The sequence below is a fragment of the Haliotis rubra genome, unplaced genomic scaffold, assembly GCF_003918875.1.
Source record: "Haliotis rubra isolate DU_JTF1 unplaced genomic scaffold, ASM391887v1 Scf335, whole genome shotgun sequence".
NCBI classification, from domain to species: Eukaryota; Metazoa; Mollusca; class Gastropoda; order Lepetellida; family Haliotidae; genus Haliotis; species Haliotis rubra.
Genome location: NW_025767008.1, coordinates 545223 through 559418, shown reverse-complemented (window position 1 = coordinate 559418; position 14196 = coordinate 545223). Strand labels below are relative to the sequence as shown.

General features: G+C 39.6%; 1 pseudogene; it reads right to left on the bottom strand.

Moving 5' to 3' along the window:
* Positions 1-255: 255 nt before the first annotated feature.
* Positions 256-14196, bottom strand: part of LOC124284359 — a 115430-nt pseudogene continuing 101489 nt past the window's right edge.

Here is a 14196-nt window from a genome sequence, read left to right as displayed (position 1 = left end):
CTCAGTCAGTCAGTCAGTCGACTGCAGTGGAAGACAATCTCTGTACAAACCTACTGACTAAAGATGGACATTGAACGACGAATTACAGTGGAGCCTCGTTGTGCATTTTTGACACAGATCACACGATTGAATATACCATCTTTGGTCCTGACTCGCTTCAAGCTGATACCCAAAAAGATATGTTTATTTTGGAAGTGTATTAAAAGAAAAAGAAAAACATTAAAATTTATTGGACTGGATTCCAAAAGGCATAAATTATTGATACAAAGTACATAAAACGTCAGGTGTTCGAGAATCAGTGGTAACATCAGGTGTCCGAGAATCAGTGGTAACATCAAGGTGTTCGAGAATCAGTGGTAACATCAGGTGTTCGAGAATCAGTTGTAACATCAGGTGTTCGAGAATCAGTGGTAACATCAGGTGTTCGAGAATCAGTGGTAACATCAGGTGTTCGAGAATCAGTGGTAACATCAGGTGTTCGAGAATCAGTGGAAACATCAGGTGTTCGAGAATCAGTGGTAACATCAGGTGTCCGAGAATCAGTGGTAACATCAGGTGTTCGAGAATCAGTGGTAACATCAGGTGTTCGTAACATCAGGTGTCCGAGAATCAGTGGTATTATCAGGTGTTCGAGAATCAGTAGTAACATCAGGTGTTCGAGAATCAGTGGTAACATCAGGTGTTCGAGAATCAGTGGTAGCATCAGGTGTCGAGAATCAGTGGTAACATCAGGTGTTCGAGAATCAGTAGTAACATCAGGTGTCGAGAATCAGTGGTAACATCAGGTGTTCGAGAATCAGTGGAAACATCAGGTGTTCGAGAATCAGTGGTAAGATCAGGTGTTCGAGAATCAGTGGTAACTTCAAGTGCCCGAGAATCAGTGGTAACATCAGGTGTTCGAGAATCAGTGGTAACATCAGGTGTCCGAGAATCAATGGTAACATCAGGTATCCGAGAATCAATGGTAACATCAGGTGTTCGAGAATCAGTGGTAACATCAGGTGTCCGAGAATCAATGGTAACATCAGGTGTTCGAGAATCAGTGGTAACATCAGGTGTTCGAGAATCAGTAGTAACATCAGGTGTCGAGAATCAGTGGTAACATCAGGTGTTCGAGAATCAGTGGAAACATCAGGTGTTCGAGAATCAGTGGTAACATCAGGTGTTCGAGAATCAGTGGTAACTTCAAGTGCCCGAGAATCAGTGGTAACATCAGGTGTTCGAGAAAACTTTTTTTATTTAGCCTCAGCTTCTGAATGAAGACGTAACAGTACCTTTCACTTTACCTAAACAGGACTTATAACATTGACTTAAACAGGTGTCGTTCAGTGAGTTTCAAACAAACGGTACATGCTCAATAGTTCATAAATGCAGACACGATTAGCTGGTGAAATACTCAATATATATATATCCCTCTCCTCCCACCTCCCACCCACCCTCTCTCTCTCTCTCTCTCTCTCTCTCTCTCTCTCTCTCTCTCTCTCTCTCTCTCTCTCTCTCTCTCTCTCCTTTTATTGTGCCTCCACATTTTGTGCTGATAGGGTTGGAGAGAGGGTTTACTTTTTGTATGACACCGGTGTCATGGTCATATTGAATATACAAATCCAGCGATCAGTGTGTGTTGTAATCCATGGCGCATGTTCACTGCATGCATAGTTTGACGAGTCTTCACAAACAGACTGCCAAAGCAGTCGTGTTAAAATCGTATCGTAATTCTGTGGAATCAGCACAGGTGCGATCAACCATGCAAATTTCTAAAGCTTTATCTTTCAATGGTGAAATTGAAAACTCATTGTTAAATGAAGAATGTTCGACCGAGCTGACAAACGACGAACATGGCATCACTCTATGATCATTATATGACACAGCGCACATATCCACGCAACTTATACATGCGCAAGGTGCTGATATTTTGTTCCCTCGATTACTGGATGTCAGTGTCAACAACACATCGTATTATCAATCTCAACTCCCTGCGGTGCATACACCTCTTGCAGGTACAAGGCGTTTTATTTTAATTTCTACAAATGATGTGGCCACCAATCAGACAGGGATTACGCACATTCACTGGGCACTCTTATCACATATCTCAAACATGATCATTGAAAACTTTCTAAGAAATTAATGTGTGGTAGCCTCGTGGTTAAAGCGTTCGCTTGTCACGCTGTGGTATATCGATTCATTTGGGTCCTCTTATACATCCAAAAGCATGGTATGAACTGTCATACAGGTACGATAATGGATGCTGAGGGTTTTTTCTTATTTCTAAATACATAATTTAGGAAATTAATGGTAGAATATATCCATTTACATTTCGTAGCCAGATACAGGATCAAAACATCCACGTACTCAGCATCGCTGTACAGTGCTTCATCTACAACCCGAGGGAAGTCATATGCGTCAATCAATATGAAACACAGTCCTGAAGGCGTCAGTCGTATTATTCACAACCAAGAGTGTTTCTTTGACATTGAGGGACATCGACATTTCCAGGACCAATTTAGCACCGACTACGACCTCGTTGTCCCCAGAAACACATATAACTTGCCAGGTACAATGGGCGATGTGGCATATCAAGCCACCAGTGGCAACAATATTTGTGGTGACATGGAGTCGATTGTTAGATATATGTGAGTGGAGAAATCCGCCCCCAAGGATATGCATATGTGTACCTTTGCCCCGGAAAAAGAAAAGTGTGTCAGAAATGGAACAACTCAAGACAAGGACCATTGAAATGTTGTAATAATGGCATCGGATGCTTTCATAACGATGCCCTGCTTTACTTGCCCCAAAGGGTAAAAGCCGTTTACTTGCCCCAAAGGGTAAAATAAAACAAAAAAACTTTGTAGTGCTCCAATAAGAACACCACGTGTTCTGAAATGATGTTTTGATGGTCTTCTTTATGACAGCCTCCTTCACATCGTCGGTTAGTGAGGGACTACACGTTGAACAGCAATGACCATATGAGTGAAATACCGAAAGGTAGGGAAGGACACCACATAATTATAGCATAGGAGATTCAAGGATTGAACTGTTAGCTTGGTGTTGGAGGATAGCCCGGGGAAATGCAGTTCTCAGACATGTTGCGCTTCCTGTGTACCCACGTGAGTCGTTTTTTGTTGCTGACGGCTAAAAAACAAATGTCCCTTTATATGGGACTTACAAAACGCAGTAGACCACTATCACCGTCCACCACCCACCCACAGCCTGCAGACACACGTACATACGCAATACCATAACACCCTTACCTACGGCATTCACAAGCATGTACATTGTTTCTGTATATATTGATTAACTTTCCATCTCTGTACACTGTCAAGGTTAAGACTGACCGGTACAGTTGCGATAATCATTTGAGAAGAAGTTCATACCTCTATTCCGTTTCTTCTTATACATATCTATGATGGACTATAAACACATTTGGATGCTTTTAACGGATATAAAACGCTAGTACAAACGGATACCCAGTATCCAGCCTCAGAAACCAGAGGTTAAAACAGTTTTGAAAACCTTTAAATGTAAATGTATCGACATGAACATACCTTTGCTTGGCTCTCAAATGGACAATAAAAGGCTTTTGATATTGGAGGTATTACTGATTTTATATGATATGGTGTTAAGTTGAAATTAACGGAAGGACGACGTGCATGCGTGTGTATGTGTAACCTGTTAAGCTGGTTTTATAGTGAATACTGCTGCACATAGTACTGATGTGAACTTGAACTCCATATTGAACCGAGCTCTAACCACTACACCACGGAGGCGGTTTTATATAAAAACTGTTACAGGGCCATGAGACTAACAGTTTCCACCACTACAACTGGAAATGTACTTTCTTCTGATTTCATTGATGGGACGGGGACGTGGAGAGGTATGGCGAATATATGGTTGTAAGGAAGGAGTTATAAAACTGCGTACATGTGACAAACTCTATGATTTATAAATGTTACAGCAATGATGTGTATTTAAACAGAAAAACAGAAAAAAGAACCCATTTAAGTAAATATCCAATGGAATGCAATGGGCAGATCGTTCGAGAGTACATAATCTCCAGAAAAATGCTAGGATTTCTTCTCTGGAAAGAATGACAAAAACAGCGATGAATCACGAAGACGTTGTGGAACTCAACACGTTGCACAGAATATCTGTATCAGTTTGTTAATGAAACAAGACACGAAAGTGCAAATCGAACAAAAGTGGCATGACACTTTAAATTATATTTTCTCATCAATATATAGATTGAGTTGATAATGAATGAGACACTTGCTACTTGAGTACATATTTTATAGGAAATATTCCGCGCATTTACCTGACGAGGAAGACGTGAAAGAGAGGAAGAAAAATAAAATAAAATATGATGATGCTCATGAATAAATTGATACTGGTAAGACATATAGTTTCTCAAGGAAAGTAATTTTGTGAAGTATTGGACAATAATTGCCATCCGTTCCCTGTCGAGACACCAAGATGTAACACCTTCATAAGAAATATAATACTCAATTTCCTCAGTATGATTGGAAGCATTTACGAGACACTGCAATTATTCTAATATTGGTTCATTCATCGTTGAAGAACAAGCAAGAAAGTAGAATAACTGCATCCATAAATACCAGCATGTAAAATCGGGATGTAATCGCTGTCTTTAATGCTCTGAAGGGAATAGATCATGGCCTTTATCTTGTGGTCACGGCAACTACATATACACAAGACACTATGATTACAGTATCGCAAATAGAAGGCCTTTAGTATGTTTCAAAACAGAATAGATGTACAATTTGAAACTGTTGTGGTCTTTTGTTTACTCCAGGAGCACAAAATGCCGAAACGATTTCTCTGAACAGCATTATAGTTATCAATAGTTAAAATATAATCAAACGCTTGGACTCGAGGTGTAGCATCTCTTTACAGACGCTGCATTTTCAGCTTATATTATAAGGTACATTTTCAGCGCTATTTATGGCCATATGGAGGTGGATTGATCTTGGCATTCTGTACTCACAGATCGTCTTCCCGGTCATTAACGAAGATCCGTAGTAAGTACACCTGCATGGTCTATGGTCAGCATGTTTATGATAATTGATAGAGCTATGTTCGAGTGCCCTAGAGAAGGCATATATCCCGTTGTTGGTATGTAGTTTCGTGGTTGCGTTAACGAGGTTCAGATCTTTTTGTTTGTTATTTTCTTTGTGAAATGTGGAGACTATCCAGTTTTTAGCTACACCTTTGAAACCAGATATTTTGTTTACTGCATACCTTGAGGTTACCTGCTAGTCAGAACGACACATCTCTGCACACCGAACTTTGGTACAGTATATGGGGCAGATTGTCTGTGCTCCTCAGTGTTTGAAAACTACCGATAGACGTTCGTCTTTCATTCTAACTGGACACATGTATCCCTCCACATGTCTTGTATTCGATGCATGCCTCGTAAATGTGGCACGAGGTGACACGGAAGTGCACAATAAGTGGCAGTTTGGAGAGGAAGTGATATTGGAAGGTTATTGGATGGTACCTATTTGATTATATTATTTATTGTATTGGGCTAGCTGCTTCTTTACAAATGCGCCAGTGAAGGTTATAATTAATCTTCAGCTACCCATACTTGTCGTAAGAGGAGGCTAACGGGATCGGGTGGTCAGGCTCGTTGACACATGTCATCGTAACCCAACTGCGCAGATCGATGCTCATGATGTCAATAACTGGGTTGTCTGGTCCAGGTTCGATTATTTACAGACCACCGACGTCAAGCTGGAATATTGTAGAATGTGTCGTTTCAGATATACAAACAATTAAGACATCGTTACAGATGCTGCTGATACAATTGATTATTGTTCTCATACCGTGACTGTTATGGTATTAATAATATCACAAGCAAGAGAAGGTCAAATTTTAAGCTATGTTAAACATCATGATAACAAGACAAAAGTAACGTGAAACAAGAAGTTGAAAAATGATGCACTTTAAATAGATCTCCATTGTGGTCTCTCCAAAAACCAGAGATGGTGGCTGCTGAACAAATGTGTGAATATTTAATATACATTTTTAAAATATTTTGTTTACACTAAAAAAAGTGTGATATGTGTATTAATTTTGCCAAATAACACTTTAAAGTGCCCACAGTGAAATGGCATAACAGCATAATGATAAATGCAGAAAGTGACCAGAAAATACACGTTAAATGTGTTTCTATTGTCGGTTGTCAAGCTGAAGACCCAGGTTCGATTCTCCACATGGGTCCGATGTGTGAAGCTCATTTCTGGTGTCCCCGCCGTGATATTGCTGGAAACCATACTCACTCACAGATTTGTTCAGGTTGACCGCGGAACAAGTACGATAAGTTAGACTTCAAAACATGTATCCACAAAACTTCTTATTATATACAGTTTACATTTGTAACGCTACGAAAGTTGTGATTCATGCATTAATTCGACATCGCCACCCTCATCATCGCTGTCTAGTTTGGCATTTTGTGGTGCCCAGCGTTATACGTAGCTGTCACTCAGACTGGAAACTTCACCATTGACGTCACTAGCATTTTCCTTGATACGACTTACATCCTAGACATACACGCATATGGACATTTGCATGACCAATTTAGAACTAACTGTGTCCTTGACCTCCATGGAAGCACACATAACTGCCAGGGCACATACGATACATCCTTTCTCCAACCACAGGTGACTGCAATGTTTGTCATGACAAGAGTCAACAGACTGAGACACGTGAGTGGAGAACTCAGACCCCATGGGATATTGATATGCGTGACACTGCATTAGTGTTTCAAAACGGAAACTCCCAAGACAAGCCTCACTGATAGGATGTAACATTGACTCCATGACGTCGTGTAATGTTGTGCTGCCTTATGGTGTCATTTGTCTTCAGTTATGTAACAATGTGTAAGATGAACGGATAAGGTGCTGCAGTTATTTTAAGATGACCAGGGCGAATGGCATAATCGCATTACAATTGGTAAACAATGTCAGCTGTAATTCAAATCAGTATCGTTTGTAGTTCTTGAAATCCATTTAGAACTTGGATGAACATGAATGTCTGACACGTTTTTATGAGATGCTCAAAAACGCTTTAGGCAGCTAGAAATCTCTGACTCCATGTTCTCCTTGGCCCGCAACCGTTCGGAAATACTTGATCTATAATCCTTCATCCGCACTACTCTACACACAAGACAGTAATGTGTGTAAATTCGCAATTCTGGCAACACTAGGATTCCTAGTGTAAATCGGTGCCCAGCATTTTATACACATATCAGCAAAGGACACGTGGGTAGATTCAAAATGTGTTCGTTTGACCAAATTACTATTTTACCCCTTATACCCCGTTTACATGGACACTTTTTACTCGCGTGTGTGTATTTGCATATGGAGTATATTTGCTTACGCAAGTAAAAGTATATTTACTTTGCGTTTACATGAAGAATTAGAACCTATATGTATTTTGTGATATGGTCATGTGTTTCTGTCTCTTTTTGAGTTTTTCACATTTGAGGCAAGCATCATACATGATGGAGAGATATATGTTGAAGCAAAAGTATCAAGCTTTTCCTATGCTTCTAAACTCTGCACTTATTTTGGTTTTGTCAAAACACAGAAATGGAAGAAAGAGAGATCAAGTCATTGGTGGCAAAACAGATAATTTTGTTTTTCAGATAATGAATGGGTTGAAAATTTTAAATGTCTAAAGCTACATTTGACCTTCTCTGAGAAGAACTTCACCCATTTCTGCATAGCGAGTCAACTCCAGTGAAGGAGAGTCTTGATATTGACTACAAAGTTGCCAGAGTTGTATACTGGCTAGCAATTTTGACAGACTACAGAACAGTAGGTAATTTGTTCGGAGTATCCACAGCCACTGTATACATTTATGTCAAAGATGTGTGCATCACCTTGGTGGAGCATCTCCTGCCGAAGTATGATAGATAGGTAGATATTCTTTATTTTCTCTAGTTGAACGAAGATTACAATATGCAGTGATGATATATGTTACGTCAAATGATTGAGATGGATAGTGACATAGAATGTTCATATACATACACGTTTTTAGCAGGTATCGCCATTTCCTTATAAAATGGCTTACATTAATTAGTGTTTTTGCCCACACATCTCTTTCTGGTTCCATGATACATTCTATTGGACATCCACCAATTAAAAACGCAAGAATAACATCATCGTCTTGATCACAGATCTTAACAAAAGTTTCTACATCTACAGAATATCACATAAGGTGTTAAAGACTTCATTTCGGTCATTCATATTGATCGTACATGGCATAAACACGTGCTTTACAATATCATTGGCGACAGTTTTACAATAACATAATATTGAAACAATTTCAGCTGATCCATAGAATACAAGTCTTGCAATATCAGTTAACTGGTCGTTCTTCTCTGCAGCTAGCATCCAGAGATAGTGTTCATTACTGGATCTTATACTGACATATCTTGACAGACTAAGTCTTGAATGAAGATTAACTTAAAATAGATTGTCTCTATGAGATTTAATAGCATCATTTACGGCCTTGAACCAGCATTTCGTATTAATAAATTGAAAATTATTGACATAGTTTGCAAATATATCGTTTAGGTTATACTTATGTACAAGTTGCAGCATATTATATATCGGTGATTTTCTACTATAGTACCCATCAAAAGTATCGACTCACTAGTGTCAATGTAGCCACTTACTTCAGTCAACTGTTCTAAACTAGATTTTGCTAAATATTCCATAATGTGTCAAGGTACTGTTTACACATGAACCGATGTATTTTAAAATAAATTCAGAACGTTGAAAAAAGTATTTTCATGAGTTCAATAAATCATGAAACTCAGTGAAAATTGGCGAATTCTTAACAAAGCTTTACACCAAAACGCAGCTGTTCACAAGCACGATATGTGCACATGTTTTGCAGAAAATTGATGCATCATCCTCGTGCAATTCATCTGCATAAGGTTTGCAGATGGTTCCCCTATGTTAGTGGAGAAATCCACCTTCGATGTAACCGTAGATTATATACATAACATATAGTGAGTGAGTGAGTCTAAACTTTTGATGGGTAGTATACATACGTTGCACGTAAAACTATCTGTACACATAAATTGACCGAGCCGAAGTAGAAACATTACTTTAATAACAGTTATACTTTGCATTACATTACGTTCCTAATAGGGAGAAGGCTCGTTCTTATGAAATACTGTAGTGGCATGATACCGATTGAAGCCCATGGCGACAAGGGATGATATTCCATTATTTTGCAAGGTGTATGTGACCACGGGTTTACAGATATCACAGTTGTTTGACCTGGTCAGATTCATGAGGCTCGAGTATTTGGAAGTTCAGAACTCGAGATGAAACAAGGAATCTCTTACCAGAATGGAACTAGACTCTTATAAGCCAGGGCAAAGCAGCCACCATGCCCATTGTCCTCGCTGGAGATTCTGCTTACCCGCTGAAGACGTGATTGTTAAACCCATATACCAATCACGCAACCTATTCACCTTCACAGAAAGATTCAACTTCAGATTGAGTCCTGCCAGGATGACAGTTGAAACTCATTTGGAATAACTATCTATTTCTGTCATATTAACATAGGTATGCAAAACGGTGCTGCGTTTACATTGACATATGTACATAGGGTGCACATTTACATACATGCAAATATACACTCCTAAATGCGTTTACATGGACACATTTGCATACGTGAGTAAATATGCTTACGTGTGTAACTTTACTCACGTATGCAAATGTGTCCATGTAAACGGGGTATTACTGTTGGTTTAAAGAAAAAAAATGAAATAGGCATGGTCAAAAAAAAAGAAAAGAAAGAAACTCAAGTGAATCTGTTGATTTGGAAGATTTGCTTTTTGTTCAGGACGGAATAGGGCTCAAAAGAAAAATCTAAACATGTTTTGCTCAAATAAATATAGTGATACTTTTACTGATGGACATATCTGGAAATAGGAACAGCCCACGGCATTATTTACCAAGAACCACCAACAGCCTCAACTAAATCAGAAATACACAGTCCGTTACTGAAGTTTATATATTCAAACATGAGCATAAATATTTCAACTCAAGAATCGTTTTTAGAAAAAAACTGTTTCCCTAACAGATATACAATATCTAGTCTTTTAGGAACCACGAATAATGCTGTTTGTTCCAAAAAGAACAGTATTTCATGCTAGTTCTTTAGCTATATTTGGTTGATCACTGGATTGTCTGGTCCAGACTCGATTATTTACAGACCCCCGCCATATAGCGGGAATATTGCTGTGTGCAGCGTAAAACTAACTCACTCACTCACTTAAGTTATGTGAACCAGGACTTTCTATGGTGTGTCTCATTTGCCTGAAAGTAGAGATCCTTACTGAATGCTTAATAAGCAGTACCTCCAAGCAAGTATTTTGTCCAGATGTGCTCATCACAAACACGTTTAACAACATTGAATTGGGGCACATTTTCATGTTTTATGGCGGAGGTTTTCAGAAGATCTTTGGAGTGAATACACACTCCAATGTTTGTCACATCTGGTACAAATCTTCAACGCCAGTAATCCCACTGGGTACTTCCAGCCCTACTTAGCACCAGCCTCGATTCGATAACCTTACAACAATTACCGTAAGAATCCCTATTTCACTCGTAGTGACTCGACGTCATTGTGCGTTTTGGCATTCAATCTCATCCGAAAAACACAGAGAAGAACGTCTAATGCTTCAATGGTTAATTACCCTCACAATTTCCCCCCACAACGCCTGAGGAAGCAGGAAACAAGTGTTACGATGAATAGCTTCGACTTCCATGCAGGGTTCCTTTTTCTGGTAATTTCTGTATGTGCCTCGAATTTCGAATTTTGGATTAATTATTGCAGAATTGGCATTTCAGAATAGATTAAACGAAATATAATGTATTGCTGGGATTGATTCGTCAATGTCTCTGATGAAAGAAGTGTGAGCCACAATATGCTAGGAAGCAAATTGAGTATGGGCAAGTATTTGCAAACATACACTGACTGATCTGCTAATTTGTTTAAAGGTTACCCATAACCAACATTGCATCTCAAATATTCTATATGGTGTAAGAGACACACAAAACTGGAACTGCGACAAACATGACACGTGTGTGTGGGTGAGTGGGAGAATATATAAAGTCTCTTCACGAGCGAAATACTTCACGGATTCTACTACATGTCCAAGTCACGGAGGTATCGTTTAGTGTATCAGGTGGAATGTTTGCGTGCTACCAACGCTCAGTAGGTGCCTGAGCTGGTCACACTAATTGTAGGAGATCCAGACGTTATTAACAGGTACTTCACGTTTTCTGACCCTATTTATCGACATGTAAGTGGTTTATGTCAAACGGGACGTAACGTCGTGTGTACATAATGTACCTCCGACACGTTGGATAATTTGTCGGTGTATTATCCTCTTGAAGCTGAGATTGATAATCGCGTGAACTCGGATGTCCGGATCTTAGTAAGATGATCGTAACTCCCATACCTTAACATAGACTTGAGGCAGTCTTAGCGCTAAGGTTGTTTTGTACAACGGCACCCTGGTTATATATAATAATAATGCTGCTGTCATTATTATTTTTACTATTATTATATCATTTGCAGACTGCTTCCCCGAACTGCTGCGCGATTTACAAACTTTCAGGAAAGCCACATCTATCTCCACAACAAACTGATGTACTATCAAATACATTGGCCATAGGAAAAGGTGACTCCCCTTTCATTTGTTCAATGGATGTAAATCCGACCAACTTGACAAACTAGGATTCTTCAGTCCGCAGAATACCATGTTCTTTAGTGTGTCTGTTCCTCTGACTCGACATTGGTCTGCAGCTGTAATGGCCGTAAGGGAAGATAAACCAACCAGAAAACATATCTACACGTACCGGGGCCTCAAGGGTGTGATGATACGTTTAATCATCCCCACTGCAGCTAACGGGTGTTCACTCAGTAAACACATCTCACATTCCAGTCCCCATTAACGGCAATAATTGGCACTCGAGGCTGATTGCCGAAAATTTGGTAGACGTGAACTTCTTAGTCGACATACCGCGCTAGAAGGAGAATATACTTCATTATTTCAGGAACACTGTATACTAATCATGACTGATTCAACTGCTTACATTAGCTTTCAGTACTTACCGCAGCCATATTGCTGATTGTTGCGTTAAACAACCAGCAAATATAACACACAGGAAGGGTTGTTTTTTTGAGTGAACATGATAAGTCTGTCTTATTCCCAGAGGTGTAGAAGCAATTGTATACATCAAAATTTGTGTTGTTGCTGCTCTTCTTTGCGTTGCAGACAAGAGTTCAGTCTTTCTTGGAATGTGAAATGCCAACTTCATGAAAAGAGGCTCTCATTAATCCTCTGTTGAAGAAACCCAGTCTTGATCCCGACAACCTTCGTAATTACAGGCCCGTGTCAAACCTACCATTCCTCTCCAAAGTAATAGAAAGAGAAGTAGCAAACCAACTGCAGCAGCACATTAAGGATAACAATCATGGTGAAGTTATGCAGTCAGCCTTTAGAGGATTAGGCCACAGCGCAGAAACAGCTCTCCTTGGCGTACAAAATTACCTATTGAAAGCAATGGACTCTGACGGAGCTGCCATTCTTATTCTGTTGGACCTCTCAGCAGCATGTGATATAATAGATCACCAAGTAATGATTTCAAGACTAGAATCCAGTATTGGAGTCAACGGAAAAGCCTTACAATGGTTCTCCTCGTATCTCACTGACAGATTCCAATGAGTGTTTGTGAACAACGCAGAATCCACGAAGAAGGGATTAATGTATGGCGTACCACAAGGGTCAATACTGGGCCCTATTCTCTTCACCATTTATGCCATACCAGTTGGGTACATCGCAAGGACACATAAGCTGTCCTTTCATCTGTACGCGGACGATACCCAGCTGTTTCTTGGATTTAAACCTTTGGACAATCTTTCGTTTGATGACACATACCAAGCTATCACAAACTGTGTAAATGACATCAGCCTTTAGATGCAGGACAATTTCCCTAAGTTTAATGATGACAAAACAAAAGTCTTGATATTCAGCACCAGACAGGTCTTGTCAAGAACATCATTTCCAAATCAGAAAGTGGGTAGCAATGAGATCTCATCAAGTAGCAAGGCATTGAATCTTGGAGTCACTACCACATACACCATGGAGCAACATGTAAATTCCATGCAAATCTGCTTACTTCCAGATCAGACATATCTGCCAAATAAGGCGTTATATTGACCCCTCAGTCGCAGAAGTCCTTGTTATTGCCATGGTAACCTCTCAGCTGGACTACTGAAATCAGCTTGACATGTTACAGCGTGTCCAGAATGCGGTAGCCATGCTTTTGACACACATGCTAAAATATGAACACATTACACCGGTTCTAAAGAGGCTCCATTGGCTACCTATCAAGCAGCGGATCAGCTCCTGACCTTTGTCTTCAAGTCACTGCAACAAACGGGTCCAGTTTAGCTGCAAACTCTAATTGCTTTGCACGTTCCCAAAAGATGTCTCCGTTCAGCTCATCTTATGCAGCTCCATGTTCCCAAAACAACAAAAACATTTGGTGATAGAGCTTTTGAGAAAGCAGGGCCAGTTCTGTGGAACTCTCTCCCTCTGGACATTAGGAACTGTACCACACTCAGTTCCTTACAGGAAAAACTCAAAACGCATCTCTTTGCAAAAGCCTGCCGGTGATCAGCGCTCTTGGGCAATCTTTCTCGGAAAGGGCGCAATACAAATGACTAGTTCTAAATTTATTCTTTATTTATTCAGCTTTTATGAAGTTGACAGTGTAGATTGCGTATTATTTACCGAGATTAAATCCAAAATCCCTCTGACATTCTGTGATATCAATCTTCTGTAATTAACAACAGGGTTATTTCAGTTTAGAAACAAAACATCCAATGAATTTCTACTTCTCTACTACTTATACATCCTGATTTGAAACAACCAATCTCTAGACGTTCATTTACATTGACAACAAAATATAATGCAATTACTGATAGCAGCAAGGTCACTTGTCAAAGCAACTGTCAATGAGTCAGAACGAGGCAATCACTGACAGGAACGTCTTGACAACGTCTCCCGTGAGATTTCCCAGTACTTTATGTACATGTGCTAATGTGTCTGTATGAACATCAGTTACAATGCTATCATATCTT